The 8999-nt window shown below is 41.2% G+C and overlaps 1 long non-coding RNA gene across 1 annotated transcript; it reads left to right on the plus strand.

Moving 5' to 3' along the window:
• Positions 1–7353: 7353 nt before the first annotated feature.
• Positions 7354–8628, plus strand: LOC107771993 (uncharacterized). The gene is made up of 2 exons (XR_001644953.2): positions 7354–7586; positions 8176–8628. It is a non-coding gene; the product is annotated as an uncharacterized LOC107771993 (long non-coding RNA).
• Positions 8629–8999: the final 371 nt, after the last annotated feature.

The following is an 8999-nucleotide window of genomic DNA, read 5'->3' on the forward strand; positions in this document are numbered from 1 at the left end:
CCTCATTACTATTCTCTTCGCCCTTATCGGGGGCAATCAAAAGTTCCAATCTCTCCTCCACTGCACGGGCCTCCTTAAGATCAGCCGACAGGTCGATGCCTCTGGCCCCGAGTTCCTTCAGGGTCTCTCTCTTCGCCTCTGCTTTGGCATGCTCAATAGCTCGGGTTAGTTTTTGCGCAGCTGCCATGGATATGTCTCAAGCCATTATATGCGTTATGGCCACGTCCTCCCGATTAGTAGCGGCATCTTGTTCGGTCTCGGACTTAGCCACGGCCAAAGCAGCAATCTCCCTGCGAGTATCCGTGAGAAGATCCCCGGATGTCACCAATTCCCCAGCCATAATTTTGTTTTTCTCTCTCAGCCCGGATATCTCCGCGTTCAACTGATTAATCTGTGAGCCACTCTGCTCGACCTACGGGAGAAGAGCAAGTCAATGAATATACGAATACAGAACGTGTGTGAATATAGGGTAAAAAGTCGGGTACGAGAAACGCAAAATACCTGAACAACAAGATTGGCCTTCTCCCGGAGCGTCGTCTCCAAAGCGGAATGAAGCTCTCCCAGCTCTTTATCTCCCCGGGCAGAGCTAGCCTCCGAATCTTGTAGCTTCGAAATAACTTTCTTACGCTCGTTTTCGTGATAATAAAGCTCCCCGTGAAGCCGGAGGATGGCATGGTCGTACATCTCCTTACACTGCGGCACAACAAAAAAGTTAGAAAGACGACAAATGACGCCTGAGGACGAAAGAAATGTGCAAGGAATGACTATCACCTACTACATGGACTTTTCCTCCGCTTTAACAGCGCTAGAAATATCTAGATCAGCTCTGTCGATCACGCCATCAAAAATGTTGGCAATAAAGTCTCCCCCCTTGGGAGGAGTCCCAGCTGTGGTACCAATCATCCCGTGGGCATCCCGCAGTTCCCCTAATGAAATCGAAAAGTTCAAAATGAAGTCGTTCAGTTCGCCAATTTCTCCAAGTGGCAAGCCACGTTCCTGGAAGGCCCCGAGCTCCGATCCCTCAGGATCGACACCAACTGTCCCCTTAGTAGAGGCCGCATCAAATCCGGCTGCGCAATTCGAAGCTACATCAACGTCCTTTCCTAGGACCCCCGGCCCATGAGCCCGACCAGAGCCAGTCACTCCGGATTAAGCAGCCTCAGACTGGGGTGCCTACAAGTCTCTCGCACTTGGCCTTGTTCTCCTCCTTAACGGACTTCTATCATCGTCTTCTCCTTCGGTATATGGATTCGACCCTGAGGTTAGAGCAACATTCTTGATAGTGGATCGACGCTCAAGTGACCTAGTTTTCTTTACTGCAGGACAAACAACGACTACCCTGGTTTTCCTCTTCTTGCTCGTGTCAGGCTCCAAGGCCCCTGCTTCACCATCAGGAGGTGGCCTCATCTACATATTCTCGCCAAGACCTGTGCCAGCACAATAACCACGATACGCTTTCGCTAAGGGCTTAGAAGGAAACACAAAATACGAAGCATAGGTGATAAAGGAATCTCACCATGATTCTTAGCCACCCAACGCTTCTTAGCCAGGCCGGTCCAAGATCGGATGCGGTACGGGAATTTCTCGCTCAGTCGCTCGATCCATCTCGACAAATTTGGGACCACCTTCGGATGCCAAGCAGTGGCTGTAGAAAGCACAAAGAGATTATTATGTCAAATGCAAGAGTAGTCGAAAAGTGGCTAAAGGGAAAATCACTTACATCGAGCGTTCCACCTCTCCGGAAAGGGCATCCTCTGGGCCGGGATGATATCCGAGGTCCTCACTCGGATAACCCTGCTGTCCATCCTCGGTCCTTTCCCTCATCGACACTCGTGAAAAAAGATTTTTTAGACCGATGGTAGAGCTTGATTAATCCTCGATATAGTCGAGGGTTGTCCATTCCGATTATATGATTAAGGGTAAAAACCTCACCTTCAACTCCTTCGGTGAAATGTCTAAGCATCAACACTATCCTCCAAAAAGAAGGGTAGATCTGACCAAGTGTCACCTGGCATCGATCGCAGAAGTAAAGAATAACCGGGTCGATCTCTAGGGGAGGAGACTCGATGGATTTATTAGGGCCCAGGGTGAATGGGTAAGTGTATACATAAAGGAAGCCAGCCTTGAAGTCAATAATATTATCATTGGGACTGCTGCTCCCTAACGCACACGCAAGTATACGTGGTCGACAAGTAATATAGGATTGTAAGTCCAGATATCGTACTCACAGGAACTTGTGATTAACTATCAACTAAATTAAACCAAACAATTAATCTATTCAAACGAATCCTAAAGTATGAATATTTTACTAAAAATTAAGCTAAAGTAACAAATTCAGAGATTAAAGAAAATAAGTTGGCAAATTACAGAGACAAATTCAATGTGAGAGAATATTCTAGAGCTATGGGTTAGCTAACAATCCCGTTAAGTTTTCCACTTAAATCATCTAATTAATTTATCTAGTTTATTGGTTGATAGGGTTAATATTGCTCGTAGCTTTCTCCCGAAGTACAACTCGTATATTCAAGCTAATCTAACGCCTATATTCCTATGGAATTAGAATTAACAAGAATGCATTAATAATTCCCGTATAACCAAGCAAGACGATTAGGTATATTCCTATCCTAATTGCAAATCCTCCACAGAGTTAAGATCTTGCTCTACTCAATCTTATATGCAATCTAGAATTCCCTCTCTCGAGTTCAATCCTAGATTTGTAGATAGTATTCAATTGGAGATCGAGCAATCAAATAATTAAGCGCAAGATTGAATAAATAAACCAATATGATAATATAATAAGAACAATTCAAGCTTCAAACTACAACGTTCAAGTAGCACCCAAAACTCTAGAACTAATGGACTATGATATTAAAGGAAGAGAAGATAAGAAAAACTAGTTAGAAGCCTCCTCCAAGCGTGGTGTGTTCTCCTTACGTCTAAAGTGTGTCCCTAGGTCTAAGATCTGTCAAAAGTCCTCAAAATAGCAGTTTTATATGTAATTATACCAAGTAGGGTCGGGCCCAGACGAAAACACCTTCTCCTACACAAAATAGGACACCGACTCTATAAAATTTGTACAAGCGCGTCGCACGCTGCGCTGCACTGTGCGGTGCACTAATGGAGATTATCACCAGCCTTGCATTTTTCTTGTCAAGCCAGTTTTTACACTGCTGTGCCGCACCCTGCGGCATCCCACACAGCGTGGTAGTGAGAATTTGCGAAAATGAAAAACATAGTTGTAGATTTTTCAAATAGCTTTTCAACGATATATTGTGGAGCCCAAACGGAGTTCTGAGCGAAAAGTTATGTGCATTTTACTAGCCAATGCGTCGTATGCCTGCTTGATTATTTGTTTCGTTCTTAACTATCATCCGTTGATCCCCGAACACGATCCTGGCATAATTACTTGGGCTTTTACTCAGACTTCGAATCTCCAAATCACTTGAATTCATTCCATAATGTCTACATATATCGGAATCACTCCTACAAGGCATAAAACACATATTTAGTGCAAAACACTAGCGATTAAAGCTCAAACTCAATTAAAGTGCAGTAAATTAGAGTGTAATAAGTGACTAAAATATGCAATTATAGCCAATCATCATGGATCGGGAATCTCCACCTCCACAGCCTTGCTCCATCGGCAGTCCTCCCTCACCTTGCTAATATCGGTCACAACGTTAATGTATCAGTACATGTGCTTACACCGGCCCGGCATAGATGAGGTAGTATCGACATCGAAATCCCTTGACGTGTCGAGATCAGGTGGGGTACGTTGTTCCAAAGTGGGAATCGATCAGATTTCTTCCTTAGGTGATCGGGACAACGATGCAATGTCATTCCGTCGGGGAACCATCCTAGAAGTCTTAGCCATGTCAATGGTAATAATCCTTCTATGAAAAGATGAAAGAGTGCCAAATACAAAATTCTGACTCGCGGGCTTGTAAGTGGGGTGAAAATGGGAAGTATCTAGCAACCAGTACATTTATAGGAATCGCTGGGGAAGCAGAAAGGACGAGTCGATGGCAGTTCATGGGTTTTCTCGATTACCGCATCTGACAGCGGCCTTGCACGGTTCTCTGGGGCATGACATTTAATGCTTTTAGATGGTTGATGTCATGGCAATGATAACCTCGAGATGATGATTCAATATCGTTTCCTATTACTTCACTCTAGGAAACGCGGAGACTATTTGTATGCGGTGAATCAGAGGGGTCTATTTCTCGCCGCTAAGGTGCATTCGGGGAGTCATATCAGCACCTCGAGGCTGCAGGATTACGATGAAGCTCCTTCCTTCGAGGTTCGTCGCGGCCCAGCAAATATTCCGAGGATGGGGAATTCATCCGCGACCCAACGAAGGTTCCAAGAACGGGGGATCCCCGAGGCGAGCAGCTAGAATTAGCAAACACTAGCACCGTGCCTAGCCGTCCCATCCCCGTGTCTTTGCATGTAATGCACTCTGTACTATATTATATCCCCCCCCCTATATAATGGGAACCCACACTACCTTTTAAAGGGCTGACGTTGCTCTAACTATTTCTCCACAAGATCAATAATCTCTCTCTCTCTCTCTCTCACTTCTTTCTAACTTGTTCGTCCTCTCTAGCTCGAGGCCACTTTAGCATTTATAGCTTTCTTACTTGTTCTTCATCTATTGCCTAATATTGGCCATAAAGAGCCTTGTTTAATCATATATTAACTGTTATCGCATTCCTGACCACCCCCGATAGCTCGAGATCGAGCCTAGATATCGACCCCGAAGTCCTTCATCGACCAGTCCTATACCCGGGCAGCAGGCCTCTCGGTTTGATTACTGCCTCGTTTTAGCTTGCATTTTCATCATTAAACTTTATATTCCTAGCATCATCTGCTCTAAAAACTAGCATAAAAATAGATCACATATTTTTAGAATCTCATTTACAAATTTAATTGTTGTTACCATTATCACGGAAAACAAAATCATAACCCTTTCTTGATTCTTTTAAATAAAATGAAGACAATTCAACTTGAAGCCTTTATATCATTGGAAATCCTCAACTTAATTCCTTTCGTTACAATTAGAATATATAATAAAATAATGGTGTCCACAAAGCATGGTGTAAACCTAAAACTACCCGGACATAACAGAACTAGTAGCTACGTACGGACTCTCGTCACTTCGTGCGTACGTAGCCCCCACAAATAATCACATATTAATTAAGTTTACCTATGTAGAAATTTCCCTCTTACAATGTTAGAAAAGAGACTTACCTTGCTTCCAAGCCTACTTCCAAACTCAAGAATGCGCTCAAACCCTCAAATCAGAGCCGAACAATGTGAAACTATTCAAATAGTGTAAAAATCTATCAATATAGGTTCACAAGTTCATATTCAAACTATTAAAGTGATTATCCAACCCCGAAGGCAAAATTTTTAAAATTCACCCTCGGGCCCCTGTGCCTGGATCTTGAAATTTTCGAAGAAAGTTGTTACCCATAACCTAAGGAACATAAATATATGATTATCACGAAGTTTCATGGCCAATTTCGTGGTACAACCCTAGATTTTTCATCTAACCCATGATTTCTACCAATTTTCATGTTGAAATCTACCCAAAATTTATGTATTGAACTCACAATAGGTAGGAATTACTTACCTCCAAAAACTAGGTGGAAATCCCTCTCAAAATGCTCCAATAATTGCCAAAAAAGTGAGATAAAATGAGTGAAAATGTCTTAAGTCCCGTATTAAATGAACCTCACTACCCCAGCGATATTCGCACATGCGGTCCCGCTTTTGCGGACATCGGTCCGCTTCTACGGAGTTAGGCTGGGACAGCTAGGGCCGCACCTGCGGGTGGGTACCCGCTTCTGTGGAAAAAGAGTCACATCTGTGGAACTTGAGCTCCTCTCCTTGGGCTGCATCTGCGAGCTCGCACCTGCGGCTGACCAACCGCAGGTGCGGTTATGACAGCAGCTGGATCTTCAGCTCTTGCTAAAATTTTCAACTTAGTCCAAGCCCGAACATACCAACATGTTTGGAATCATAAAACGGGCTCGCTAGAGCCCTCATAACACTTGAAACAACATTGAAACTAAGAATCACACCCTAAAACCAATTGAATCAAACTTATGCACTTCAAGTACTTCAATCAACTTCCAATGTGCCAAAACATACTTATACTACTCGGAATGATACAAAATTTTACGTGCAAGTCTTAAATGACATTACAGAACTATTCCTGGTCTATGAATTTCATTTGCACCTTGATATCACACAAACCCACTCCAAACCAAATTTAAAGAACTTCCAAAAACCTTCAACAACCAACTTTCACTATTAGGCGCCAAAACACTCACAGGTCATCCAAAAACCAATCCGGACATACACCCAAGTCAAAATTATCATACAAACCTATTGGAACTGTCAAATCCTAATTTAGAGGTCGTTTACTCAAAATATTGACCGAAGTCAAACTTTACCTTTTAAGTCAACCTTAAAGAACCAAGTGTTCCGATTTCAACCCAAACTCTTCCAAATCCCAAACCAACCATTCTCACAAGTCATAAATCAGTAAAAGCAAGTGTGGGAAGTCTTATTTAGGGAAATGGGGTTCAAGAATTAAAAATGACCAGCCGGGTCATTATAGTTATAGGTAGAATGTTGTTATAGAGAGGTAAAATATAACATAAAAAATTGATTCTGAGAAAAACTAGCATTTTATAGTGAATGGTTATTATATAGGGATGCTATTATAGAGTGGTCCGACTGTACTTCTTGGTAGATGTGGGTGGCAGAGATAATTTAAGGTGGTTGTACGTAGTGGCTCATGATGATTTTGGTTATGTGTGATGGTTGGTAGTGGTACCTGACAATAGAGGTGGTTGGTGTAAGTGATTGGTGGTGGCAGTTGGTCTAGTATAGCTTGTGGCAATGGCCAGAGGCGGAGCCAGGATTTGGAGCTTGTGGGTTTGGGATTCTAGTTAGTTTATGTTACTGGGTTCTAAATTAATATACATATTCAATGAATCTTTTAAGACAAATATAAGTTTTGGACCTAAGTTATTAGATTTGGCCGAACCCGCAAGTCCTATGCTAGCTCCACCCTTTGCAATGGCTTGTGGCAATAGTTTTGATGATAATGAACAAAGTTATAGTAAAAGATCACCTTCGTAGGATTTTAAAATTTTATACAAGATTTGAATGAACGAAAACTATTCAAAGCAATAATTGATTCTCATATCTAATAAGGTAGATTTAGCGCACACCTGGACGACATGTCTACCTTACACTTCAAGGGTAATATTGTCTTTCCATTTAATTTTTATTAGCTTCATTGGGATTATATCGACCACTTTGGAAAACCTGACAATCATCGCTTCTTTGGCTTATGCCTTCTTGCTTTTCTTGGCTTATCGATACCGGGAAGACAGCTCTTTGAGAAGCTTGACAGATGCAGGTTCTCTGTAATTAAAACCAGTCTAGCAATAGTTTAAAAGCTCCATTGTCTGGAAATTGCGGTATCCCAGTTCAACCTTTTCGCTCCTCGCAATTCCTGATCTTATCTTCGCACTTTGCCAATTTTTCTTTTTGGGTCATTGTTTCTTGTGAGTTTTCTTCTTCTTATCTTTTGTTTCTCTATTTATTCTTTCATGGCATGCTAAGGCTTTGTTGCACAGAAAGTTTAATGTGTCTATCACATTTGTTCTTTAAGTGTTCGAGACAATTCCTGAATGAATTAGACCCTTTTAAGATTTCTATTATTGTTTTAGGTTTAACTACACCTAACAAGAGCTTCCATTTCTAGTTCCTTTCGTGCACCCGACATCACTAAGCTAAAGAAATTATATCATTTTTTGATGACAAACAACTAAATGAACGTTGATGTGTTAAAGAACAAGAAAGAAAGAAAGAAAACAATAAATTGGGAACAATTTCTGATGGTAGGTGTGCTAATTTGTTGTGAGCTTTCTTATCATCTTCTGTTTCTCTGTTGCATCTTTTAGGGCATGCTAAGGCTTTGTGCACATGAAGTTTAATATGTCAGTCTCTTTTGTTCTTTATGTGCTTCAAAAAATTCTTGATTGAATCAGTCTTATCATTGGCGATAATTTTGATTTTGGATAAGCGGTAGGTAGTGACTCATTTTTTGGCTTGAATATTTCATGAAAATTTTGGGCTTAAAATATTTTTCAGATAAAAAGAAGTTGAACTTGTATAGCTGATGGATTCCAAATAACCAAACAAGTGATGTTACGCGGAAAAAAGAAAGGTTGCAATGCAACTTAAACGGCATAATACGCAAAGCCAAATATCTGCTCATAGAAGGGAAGCGATGTTGCTATCACGATATATGAGAAGACAAGATTCTAATAAGCACAACCTTCTTCAAAGACCAATTTTTGTTGTCTAGAGCAATCAAAATCATCTTGGGACAAAGTAGGATTTCTGAAACAAACTGCTCTTATTATACGAGAACCACCTTCACTTCCTGAAAAGGGTTATATTGTTGTACTCATATTTACACACTATATATTATTAAGGCAATGGTGCTTATGTATTTTTCTTGGAAACTTAGTATGATACCTTATTTATCTTATATGTTCCTATAAACTAAAATATCCAAATACTACGTGGTCTATTGCACTCTATTTTGCATCTATTGAGGGTCCATTGTACACTTTTAAACATCTTGGCTATTATTGTCACGACCCTAAAATGGAGCCAGTCGTGATGGCACCTATCGTGAAACTAGGCCAGCCGACACAAACTCCCAAACCAACTAAATAGTTATAATAAGTCATTTAAAGTCATTGATAAGCTATAAGTCCCAAATATAGAGTAGAATAGAACAGTGCGGAAACAAACACAGCCCGACATCGGGAAGTCACCAGTCATGAGCATCTACAATTCGTCTAAGAGTATGTAAAAATAACATAGTCCAATACAAAGCTAGTACAAAGTGAAATAAAGATAGGAAGGAGAAGCACTGGGCTGCAAACGCCAAGTAGCTGCCTAGC

Source organism: Nicotiana tabacum, chromosome 1 (assembly GCF_000715075.1).
Source record: "Nicotiana tabacum cultivar K326 chromosome 1, ASM71507v2, whole genome shotgun sequence".
NCBI lineage: Eukaryota > Viridiplantae > Streptophyta > Magnoliopsida > Solanales > Solanaceae > Nicotiana > Nicotiana tabacum.